Here is a 13051-nt window from a genome sequence, read left to right as displayed (position 1 = left end):
TTTTACTTAATCACTACATATGAAATATTAAAAATTTAATGTGTGATTCATAATCATTTTGGAATAAAAGAAAAGTCGCACAACATTTTTTTCTTTATAAACCGCTTCAAAAATGTTTTTACAATAAACGATATTTTAACGTTAAGCAGTTTTCTAACATTATACAGACTAAAGTAAAATAATTATAGCAATAATGTGCTATTATTGCTGTACCTTTAAATGATAAAAAAATTTTTTAGTATTAGTAAATCTGGAAAGAGTTGTACTTTCTTTATTTAAATACCAATTCGCATACGCACAAGTGCATACGTGTACTCTAATGTATTTCGCAATCACGAATGTATGACTTTGACTTATTACGAGCGACATACGTAAACATCAGGTTCTAACTCCACACCGATAACTAATCCGACATGTTGCCGACATGTCGCGTCGGTTACGTATGATAATCTTGAAATAATTGTCGCTCTTTGTCCGGCTGCGTGAAAGGCAGAACCTGAAATAAGCCTCGTTGGAAAAGACCACTAATGCAGGCGGAAGCACCGATTTCTCCTATCGTCGACTTCACGTCACATGACGCGCAGTTTCGTTTTCCTAGCGTTCGCGTCTCTCGTCAAGTTACAGTAATTATATTATTTTATAGTTTCAGTATCATGTAACGTGCGTCTGTAAACGTTGTTATAAAACAAGCGGTGTCTGTTACATATCACCGGTATATATACATATATATAGTTGTTCAATTATTAGTTTAACCTATTGATTGTATACGAAACATGGCACCGTCAAATCAATACCTTCGACAATCGACTTCGATAATTAATTTCAATTCGCTAATTCGCATAAAAATACATAATTAAAAAATACGTATGAAAACGTAATTAAGTATCTTTTGAAGGAGACACTTAATTACGAATATTTTATTTTAAATATTACCAATATTCGTTCGAAATATTAAATTTTCATCGTCTTATATTTCTAATTTGATTATAAGGCTAACCCGGCTGCCCCGCCTCAATCATGTGGAAAATTATAAGTGTATAATTATAAATCAAAATATACAAACAGAAGCTACGAGCCAATATATCATATTTATTAACAAATTTAAGAGATAAAAATCAGATATATAAACATAAGTTGAAAAATAATAAAATTAATAACAAAACTTAATAACAAAATTTAAATTTATAAAGGACGTTTCAACCTCACACGAGATCATTTTCAATGTTGACAAAAAATTCGGACAATTATATGTTTTCTGTAAATTTAATTTAAACATTCCAACGACGATGGTTATCGTTCGTGCATTTTATTGTTTGCCTTATTAGAAAAGTGATCTTTGAAAATGTACATGCGATCGATATGCATTTTCACACGCCTTCCTTAGTTCCCGTTACTTGATTATCTAATTACGTATACGCGTAATCTCTACACGAACAGATATACGGAGCTATGTTTATAAGTGAACAAAACTTACTTAAAGTGATGGATTTTCATATAACAATGAATATTAGAAATATTTATTAAATTTTATTATATCATAGATCAAGATTCATGAATCAAGTGTTATACATATATGCGCAATATGATATAACAAATAATTTCAACTACTTTCATCCAAAAATTCGTTTCTTTTGGCACAGTGCTTGACTATGTGTAAATAAAGAAATGTTTAATTTTTATTTTAAAAAATTTGAAAAAAATATCTCCTTTAATACTTAAATTCTCTAAATTCATATTTATGACGAATAATAAGTATATATGTTACATTCATAAGATCTTTGTGCCTTATTTTCGAAAAAAACATAATTTATAATAATAATTACAAATCATAAAAGAAGCTTTTAGTATTCCGTAATAATCAACAAGTTTTTAAATATTTTATGCAGATTTATACCCGTTTCTACTAATGTTCAATTTTAATCTTGATTTAACTAACTTTTGGTGTTTAAAGGATCGGATTAAATAGTGATCACGAATGATGAGTATGGGTATATATTAGTATTTATGTATAATACGAGTATGAAATTTTTATTCCTTGCGCGGACAATTGTATCACTCATCTTGCGATTACCTGCCTGATCTTACTCTTGGAGAAAATTGTTTATTTTCGATTGTTCGAGAAAGCTTGAACTTAAAGATTTAAAACGATTTATTTTTTTGCTTGTGCAAGATACAGCGGCTGTATCCCATATTTCTTAATGTTAAATTACAGTGCGTGTTGTATTTTATACTGCAATATCGAATTATTTAATTTAATGTAATTAAATTAAATACCGTTTAGAAATATTAATTATTATTCTCTTTAGTTTGTTGTTCGCTGGTTTACCTGCTTTGTGTTTATCTCGTGCTTGTCTCCGTGTTGTCCTTTTTTTATCCTCCGAACAGTCCGAACAGCTGAGCAAGTCTCCAACATTCGTGTATGTTCTCTCGCAACTTCTCGCAAATATTCTTATTTAAATTAATCTTTATCTGAATTTCGGAAAGTTTTTGCAGTCAAGTAATGGTGATATAATCGTCCCGAAAACTCTTCATCTTTTTCTGTAGAATGTACTTAAGAGTTAGAAAGGGATAAAGTAGAGTAAGTTGAGAACCGAGGTTAAAGTCAATAAAACGTTGATCAAAACGGGCATTAAAGAGTGATTCAGAAGAATTTTTCGATTGTTCGAAAATACGTTTGAATAAGCCGGCTCCTCCAAATTACCGTTGCGCGCGACGAGGGATTACTCGGTCGATCGCGGCAGGCCCGAGTCCATCACTTTAAAACCGTTGGATGTCCGTGTGCAGGGTACCGCAAGCCCCACTGACTTACAGAACTACTTTCCCTTCTTTCTCGCTGCGGTGCCTCCGCCTCCGCCACCGCCGCTGCCAGCTGAAGAGGCCCGTTATCCAAGCGGCTCGTCGAGAGTGAAACGTCCGTATACACCGGAGCTCTTGTCTTCCCACGAAACGAGTGTCGCACGGTCTGAACTCGGACCGAACCTTTTCAGTTTGATCGGGCGAACTTTCTTCTACTTCCGCTATCATCAGTATTCTTACGGTGATATAATCACGCGGCGATAATCGATAAATACACCCAGAATTTATTACGTTGATGGCACCGTTGAAACACACGAACCTTATTCCGCATTAACTTCTGCATTAATTTTGAATTAAATCAATTTATTTATTTACTTCATTAAAATCGAATTGTAGCTTAAATTATACTATTTCGTTTAGGACCTAATTCTTGAATCTCGAGCCGCGAGCATTTCGGCGAACTTTCATTGTTTTTCGCCGAGCAGCGTAACAAATGTTCGCCGAAATTCTCGCGAGTTCGGCTCGAGTTTATAATCGAGATTAAATTGTGCATTCTTCCTGGTGTAATCCAGTATATCTGCTGCTTTACGATATATTCACGCTACAATCAGATTTTGTACAATAATTAACGGTTAAAAGAAGAAAGTTGAATAATCCCGAACGTAATCTCGAGACAATGCCCGCGATTATGTACCATCGCGGCTGTCTAACGAGGACGAAAAAGAGGCTCATTAGGGATTTTAAGAGCACATAATTTGTGCTTTCTCCCGCCTAATACAAGTGCTACCACAAATAGCGGAACCGAGTGACTGACACACTTCCTATGACGAAGAGAGAAGAACGGTATGTCTTCTCGGAATGAAACAATGACAGTAATAGGTGTTAGTGATATTCAATAACAACAAAAGTATCTAGCACCGGAAATAGACTGTTTCTCTGCAAGATGATGAACAATAGTCGACCAGAATATGCGCCGGAACGACGAAGAAATCGACCGAACGACCCGAGCTCTATTATCAATGGTAGTACGCTGAAAGGTCATCGATTAGGTAGGATCACGACAAGGAACTTCTCACCCATTTGGCCGCGTAACATTTCGCTATGATTGCGGATTAAAATCGTAAACACAAGCGCGATTTTTTTTAATGATTTATTTTAAGTGCATTATTTTTAAATACATATCTACAATAAAACGATTTTTTTTTATGAAAGAATGAAATATTTGAAGTAACTTAAAAATGCTTGCGAATGCAGAAAATAAAAGAATAAAAATAATCAGGTTAATTAGTAATTTAGTTATGTAAATGTAATGTAACTTAATTACAAATATATAATTAAATGATAATATGTAATATAAAATAGAATAACAAAATATGAAGAAAAATAGATGTGACCTAATGTTAAAGTTATAATTGTCAAAACAAAAATTATTTTTCCAATTCACATGCTTTGGGAATATATACAGGGTAGCGCATATCATTTTATTTATACACTATTTTTGACAAAATTGATATAGAACTGGTGCAGAATTAATTATCAAAATCTGAAAATTAGATAATTAAATGATATGATATTTCGTGTATCGCTCTGTAGATAAAATTATCTTTCACACGTGAGTCATATTAAATAATATCAGAATTCATCAGTTATTCATTAAAAAAAGATCAACCACATAAGGAGAGTTTTATAAAAAAAAAAAAAAAGAAAAAGAAAACAAAGAGGGACAAGATATGCAATACGGTATACAAAAAAAAAAGACATGAAAATAAATTTTCGTCTATATTCGACCTAACTCTGTAACAATCGCCTCGACAGACTTATCTACGAGCGTAATTATGGCAATTACAGAGCGAGAAAGAAAGAGAAAAGTGCCTAGTATTTTTTGAGGTCAGGGCAGCATCGCCTAAGATTCTTGCAGTTTTACGAGAGAGCTCCAAGGAGTTATCTTAGCAGCCGGTCTTCGTCGAGTATTTCGTGGCAGGACCTATCGGTAGAACTGTCCTCCGTGGAAAACGCGAAGGCAAGGACTCGATTTCATTTCGCAGAAGACTACACATACGCCACTCGTTCGAGTCCTTGAGAAAAAAGAATGTTCGATCGTAAATCTCGTCCTGACCGATGACGAATCTGACTGCCGCGTACATTATTTCTTCTCTCTTTACGACGGTTTATTATACGTATAGCCGAGTTCGTGAAATTAAGCATTCGATAATAATCGCCTTTCTTTCACGCGGTTAACTGATTTATCATTAGTTGACCTTCGTGAGATCAATGCCATTACAGAATTTCATTATACAAGATCGAGATTATTAATAGAATTAATCAATATTATTATCTTTTCGAAATATCTATATTTGGAGCTAAGAGAATAATTACAGGGATAGCAACTGCAAATAATTAAAAAACAGAATGTAATTATGACAAATATAATACATACTATTTCTTAATAATTTAATTTTTGTAATTACATTCACAAAAGATTTTTCAATGTTTATTATTGAAATATCAAATTTAATGAAAGATTTTTACAATTCAATTTTTACATTGTTATAAATATTCTAAGGAGTTATATAAAAATATAAAAATAAAAAACAATAAAATATAAAACAATAAAACTAATAGGTTCTAAAGAAAATTCTAAAAAATAATAAATCAAATGTCAATTTGACCCAACACTGGGTATTAGTTGTGTATATTTACACCATTTGTTTTTTCAAAGTAAATATTAAACGTATACGTTTCGACCTACGGTCAAGGTCCTCTTCAGTACAAAAAAATATATAATAGTAACAAAATTACATAATGATAGCGCATACGAGTATAAACTAATAACATACAAAATGTGAGAAAAACCGTGGTGGAGATGTCCGAGTTAATCTTGGTCATTAAATTACTAAGTTAAATGATTGTCAAGATTGAACTATTTCTATAAGGTTTGTTGTACATGTTCCATTAGACTGTTCCATTTAATGAAACAAAATTTAAAGATATTAGACACGACTGTTTGGTAGACAGATGTAAAATGAAAATATAAAATGCATTAATGTATCATTTTTCTCATAACCGGATTAATATAGCGACGCATATTTTAAATGTTTACATTAATTTCCCTGATGATTAAATAAATTTCGAATTTATCAAAAAATCTATTCCTAAATTCTAAATAGATTTTTTTACATATTATGATATATATTTTTTATATGTTAAAGCTCTTACTAGATACGTTATGCTATTTTAGAAAAGTGTTTCTTAGGGAAATATTCGCAAAATGAAATATTATCATCGTTACAGTGATGTATGTAGCTCTATGCACGTGTTTCGCATTTTGTACGTTATTCTGTGTCGATCTGTTCTATCTGTTTCTAGACCACGACTTCATTTCACAAAAGCGATTGCAAACGGATCACTAAGGGAGATCGGGGCCGGTTGTCACAGTTTTTGTTTAGTGATTTAAAAAAAAAAGTGGGATGTTTGATTTTGTGAAATATTATGTATGTTATAATATACCTACATTCTTTAAGTATTAAAAAAAATATTGCTTGTGAATTCATTGTATCATAAAAATAAGTTATTTAATTTTAAATAATTTTGCGTAAACGTGACAATCCCGTGTTTTGAGTTGATTGTCACACGTTCTAAAATTGACAGTAGCATTTGTTATGGACTACACATAAAAAATACTATTTGTATTTTAATATCAATTCTATATTTTGAGAAATAATAGTCATTATGGTATTAACACAAATAAAATAGTTATTTTAATCATAAAATAACTATATACGTGATTTGCTTCTGTAGTTTCTATATAAGAAAAATAAAAAAAAAACATATATTATATCTATATGAAATATATTTGTGAACATATATTCTCTAAAAATGTGTTCTCTAAAGATATTAAAATTAATTGTTACCTATCCTTGTCTCATTTTGATCAATCTATCTTACATATTTAATAAAAGAGATTGTATTTACTTGTCAGGATAATGCTTAATTAATTGTAGCAAAGATTTTCTAAGACATGTCATTTTCTATGAATACAAGGATATTACGATTAATAATGCCAAAGACTTATCAGATAACAAAATCAGAGATAAGAAAAATGTTGGCAACTTCAATTTCTTAAAAGTCGTTATAAATAATATACATATGTATAATACAATGCTTTTGGTGCAAATCATTTTACACAACAAATTAATATTACATCAGCAATCTACAGTAAAAAAAAAAAGAGATTTTTCTGCCATGTTCTGTTTGAGTTGTAACCATTTTGACAATCAATCCCATTTTGACGACAATCAAGTCTCTACGCTGCGTAAAGCACATCCAAAATGCGCGTGCACAATATCAGGTGGGATTTCGATGGACTGTTTTTGAGCAAATATAATTTGGCAAATTCAATGGCTATTGCGCAATTGCATTGATCGGAAAGATCAAAATCAAGAAACATTATGTTTGGAGACACATGCCGCGAGAAAATCGTATTACGATGGCCATGGACAAAATGTAATTCGAACGGTGAAAGTTTTTCAGTTATCAAACATCGTGACCTAGACCGTAAAAGAATAACAAGAACAGTTGTCATGGGTGGATATATTACTCCGCCCGATCATGTAGCTTTCTCTTTCAAACACGACGGTCAAGTTCTTTTTTTAAACAAATTCTTTATGCCCGTTCACAAGAGATGAATTGGCAAAGAAATTTTAAGCACAAATTAAAGGGTCGCAAAAAAGCATTTGTACTCTCCAAATGTCCTAAACATAAGTTATTCTTTGTTCTATTATTGTTAATACGTAAATAACAAATGGCATAAAAAATATATGAAATAAGATTAATTTTAATAATCTCAAAAATCTGTTTGGTTTTACAATTATTAAAATATTATTATTATAAACTTGTTCATTGCAAAATAGATGAGTTTGAGAAATGTACGGGGCAGAATAGTTTTTTATAAAATTAAAATCTCAATTGAAAATTCTTTAATAAGCAATAATAACTTATATAAAAGATAGAAAGATGGGATAAGTATCATAAAAATTTTATTGACGATAGATGGAATATGCATATGCACACAGAAATGCATTTCACATACCGGAATTACTGGCGTCAAAATATCGAATAAAATTTTAATATCATGAATCATAGGGATATTTAAATACGTTAAATAAAATGATGCCCTTTACATTACATACAATAAAAATAAATTTTTGAAATCATTTGTGGATAAATGTCATGTAATTCTAAATTTATTTGAAAAAAAATTGCTAAAATTTATTAAGAAGGATTAGTGTAAATTCAAACGCACATATATATAAAAGTTATTATTAAGATAATTATTATTAAATAAATAAAAAAATATCAATGACCAGTTTATGTAACATATTTTATTTTCTAGAAATGGGCATAATCGATTAATAATAATCGATTATTCAATCATTTAATGGGTTATTTTTTAGTGTTGAAGGTCGACAGGAGACAAGATTATATTGTCTACATCCCGATTGTACTATAGTAGACAAGCACATTCGATTTATAGTTGCGTCTATTTAATATAGGGTAACTCTAGCAAATACGCCGCACTGAGATTACGCCGCAAAGTCAGAAAAAATAGAAGGAGTGGAAATAATTTTTCCGCAACTATTCTGTTATATGCCTTCATGTTATATTAATATTGTGTTATGATTTCAGTTTCTTACTGTTAATATTAATAAAATTATTGTGAGTTGAATCGATTTGTCACTATAATAAGTAACGCCATCATAAATTATAATCTACATAAAATACTCACTTTAGGGCGTGTGAAAGATTTAGTGGTTATTTCGTGATACATACGTGTAGTGGAATAGTAAAGCATGTTGTACAGCAAAATATTCTTCGTTTAATTTGTTGTCTTGTACAATATATTCCACCCGTTTGGGATATACGGTATTTTTAGCGAGCGGGATTTATGCTCAAAGCATACAAAGTGCGCAGATTGAATTCAGTGCAGTAAATGCAATAAACGCATTATATACAATGTGACCTCATGTCATAACACTTGTAATATATAATATACAGGAAGATTGTAATTATTATTTATTATTTCATATACATATTTACCATTCTTATTCTTTAATAAGACTTTATAAACACATTTTATAAATTATTGTGTCATTTTACATTTTATTTATGTGCATTATTTCTAAATTTTTCGTGAGCCGTACATACCCTCCCTCTCCTATGAGTAGCCATATATCCCACCCCTATGGGATATACGACAAAAAGGGTTTCAAAAAGTTTATTTTTTAATATGAAAAATAAATATTTCGGATTTCTAATATTTTTTTCATAGTAGTAGACAGTACAAAGTTTTTACTGATATAGTTCGTTTACTTTAAACATAGTAAATAATACTTAATAAATTAAGTTTTTGATAGGTGCGACGTATACCGGAGTTACCCTAATCGATTTTTTAAACAAATAATAGAGATTGTGTTCATTTTTATTTCCTATTTTATGGTTGATTTGGTGAGAGGTGTCTGAAGTATTTTATTGAAATATCTCGCAATTTTATGTCGGACGGCTCTATAATCGAGCGAGCGCCAGTCAGCTGACCGCGAAAATGGAGCATCATCTGCGTTATTGCGAAGGGGGAAGAAGGTCACGGAAGTTAAAACATAGTATTTAAATTACAAATATCGACAAGTTTTTTCAGAAAATCTAAATTACAAATTGTAACTCTAGACAAAATATAACTAGAAAAATCAATGGATTCTTAAAATGGTCTATAATGGAATAACTCTTTAGTGACTTATTATTAACTTGGATGTTGAAAACATCTGCTGAATATTGCATAGAATATTCACACAGAATAAATGACATAAAAAATATTCCATATCCTATCATCGTATATTCAATGATATTTGGTGATGCGTTCAGCATGGCGAATATATGAATGCTCAATAATTATACGTGGAATAAATCCACGATTGGAATAGATCCATGATAAACCAAGAAGAATATACCCACAGGAGCAAGCATCATTCGGTTCAACCGTTGTGTTCGCTGAATGTACCGGGTATTGATATTTAGTTAGGAGCACAAAACACTTGTGCTCCAATATATACAACGTGTATATCTATGATGGAGGATGATGTGTATTAGATATTTATATCGCGATTATTTCTTCTCGCCCAAGCGCAGCGCATCGCGACGCTCTCCTTCCCGTCTCTGACGCGCATGAATAGCGCGAGTGCGAATAGAGATAGAGATAGAGAGTTACAATGCGAGTTACGGCTCGGCTCGGATGTGGATCGGCGGCGTGGCTTGTTGCAGCGGCGGCGGCGGCGGCGGTGCCGCGGCGCGGTGTGGTGCGGCGTGTCAGAAGTTCCCCTACTGGAGAACGTAGAGCGCAGCGCGGTGTTGCTGCTGTTTCACGAGGAGGGTTCTCTCTTCCACTTCCACGGCTCCTCCGCCGCGCGGCGCGCCGCGGGTTCTCGCTCGTCGTCGGTGAGCGCGAGCGAGGCAGCGCCGGTGCCCGTGGCCGCTGTCCCAGTCGTCGCCCTACTTTGTCGAAGCCAACTCGAAGCTCGACACATAGCTCGACGGTTTTACCGACCTCCTCTCTCGGCACGACGGCGGTGACAAACGTTTCATGCTCGCGCGCGTACACGCGCGGACGACACACACACGCGGCGCGCGCGCGACGTACGAACGACGCGTCGTCGTCCCCGCGGCGACGTATGCGCGCGGCTCGACGGCGACGAGGACGAAGAAGACGCGCGCGACTGTCGGATCGCACCGAGGAGGCTCAAGAGACTGGAGGAGCGCACCGAAGGATCTGGACCTCGCGAGAGCGAGACGGATTCCACGGCGGTGGTGAATCCAGTGATGTGTGCGGACAACGTGACAACAATTGGTACCGCGTGAAATTTCGATCCGCGAACTCACCCTCATCTCTCCCCGCGGCATGCGCACGCTCGATCCCGCCGTGTGAATCCCCACGTGTACACGTGTATCGAGAGGAAAAGGAAGAAAGAAAGAGAGAGAGAGAGAGAGGGAGGGAGGGAGGGGGGGGAGAGAGAGAGAGAGAGGAACCGGAAGCGGCTGGTCCCGCTAGAGGCAGTATAAGCAGACGTCTTACCCGTCCGCATGTATACATGTATTCGTGTACATCCACGCGCGTGTGCGTGCGTGCGTGCATAACCTACGACAACCTGCCGCTCGATTTCGGCGCGCCACCCGAGTGTGACGTTCGCACACCGACCCGGCCAAATCCCCTGTTCCACTTTTCCCTCCACGGAGGTCACGGGAGTACCGCGCGTCAATTTCAAGGAAGGTCGGCCGAGCAGGGGGTGGTGCACGAGGTGGAGCCTGGAGCAAGGAGAAGCGTTCAAATCGCTGACGCTGGAGAGGAGAGGCGCGAGAAATCGACTCGGACATTTCTAGAATTGTCGCCTGCGAACGAGGACGTTGCCCCCCGACACGCGAACGTCGTCCCGCGACGTATTTTAACCTCTGACAAGGCTTATTATTATTAAAGGATCTCGGAGAGGACCCCGCGCGGGAACGCGACACTGCAGGTGTCTGTCCCCGAATGTCGATTATCCCATTGATTAGCGAATCGGAAATCGAATCGACGCGCCTTCCTTGCATCGCAACCAGATTTTGGACATTCATTTGAGATAGAGAACGAATCGATCGGTCGCTACTTAGTCGCGGTACGAAAATATTCGCGTCGCTCTCGGAGAGAAAGTAAGCGAACTCTCGAACCGGAAGTGCCATCGAGCAAGAATATTCAACGCCGCGATTCTGCCCCCCCCCTCTCTCTCTCTCTCTCTCTCTCTCTCGCTCTCTTTCTCCGTTCCTTAAGTCTCTATTGCGTGATCTTTCTCTTTCGCTATCGTTTACGTAAACCTCGCCGAACACCCGAAGAACACTACGCCATGTGTATGTTTAGGTTATAGATCGTGGACTATTACCCCGTGCGCATCGTTAAATCGACGGTGTACGATGTCGTCCAAACGCACTCCAACAACGTGATCGCAGCTCGACCGCCGACTCACCGCCATTCCGATCTGAAAACGGAAGCACTGCCAATTAACAGCGAACCTAAGCGCACCGATCGAAAGCTCTTGCCTTGCCCGCCGCGCTGCCGCGCTGATTTCTTCTCCCCACGAACAAGCTCGACGACCACGGCCAAAGTCACACGCGGATCCTTTCCGGGTCGGGCATGCGCGACGGGTCGCGTGTCCCCGAAACAGCGCGCGAGTTTCCAACGAAAGAAGATAGACCGGAAGAGACCACGGTGATGAACACAGTTTGCCACACAAAACACACACTGCCGCTTCCGAATTTAATAAGTCACTGCCATTTTTCGAAGGGAAAACAAACAGAATTGATCTATCAATCGCGGCCAATTTGCACTTACGTATATATGAGAAAGCAAGAGACATCGATTGTTTCGACATCAAATTACGACTGTTGTGAAACCGAGCCATGCTTAGTGACGATTTTGATTATTTACCTGGTATTTAAGGAAACAATTTTGACAAATTGTCTATTAGACGAGCAATTTGGTAACCGTGATCAAGTATATGTGATTTCCTGTTGAACAAGTCGCGTATTTAAATGGAAGGGTGATTGTGTTATCTATAATTACTGTTCGGATTGCGACTGCCATTTTGATCTACGCACACACGCAATCGAATAATCCACGCATATATATAATCGTAGACGGCGGAGGACGATCCACGCACAATACGCGTGCCCTAAATGTAATCGCAAGAAATTTTACGAAAAGGGAAGGAAGAAAGAAAAACAATTTATGAGCCTTGGCAAATTTCGGTTATCGATATTTTGTTATATTCGAATGCAGACCTGGAAAAATTGAAATCCCGCGAGGCATTACGGAGAGATTCATAAACAGCGAATGAAAGAAAATTAGCTGTCCTCAAACAAATGACGGCGATCGCAGAATCATACTACATTAACTAAATGATCATGCAGTATTATTGATCCATGGAGAGGACTCGTCACGTGATAGTCAAACATTAATGTAATGAATTAAGCGCTATCTGCACAAACTCGATGTCGATTTGATACGAAACGATCGAGAGCATGCCCGGCGAATCGGCTCTGCATTCCGCATTGATCGATTTGAGACACTCTTGCGTCAAGTATTTCGAGGTTGTAAGGATCTTTGTTTCTCTCGTAGAACTTGCATAGACAATGATCGCTGATCGAAATAGCGTTTATTCGAAATAAAAATCAGGTCGAT

The 13051-nt window shown here is 36.1% G+C and overlaps 1 protein-coding gene across 1 annotated transcript in view; it reads left to right on the top strand.

Moving 5' to 3' along the window:
• Positions 1-13051, top strand: part of LOC108751510 (hormone receptor 4) — a 359461-nt gene that overhangs the window by 147103 nt on the left and 199307 nt on the right. The gene's annotated exons all lie outside the window — the stretch shown is intronic.

The sequence above is a fragment of the Trachymyrmex septentrionalis genome, unplaced genomic scaffold (genome assembly GCF_001594115.1).
Source record: "Trachymyrmex septentrionalis isolate Tsep2-gDNA-1 unplaced genomic scaffold, Tsep1.0 scaffold1, whole genome shotgun sequence".
In the NCBI taxonomy this organism is placed as follows: Eukaryota; Metazoa; Arthropoda; class Insecta; order Hymenoptera; family Formicidae; genus Trachymyrmex; species Trachymyrmex septentrionalis.
Note: the sequence above shows the minus strand (reverse complement) of the source record. Positions and strands in the feature narration are given on the sequence as shown.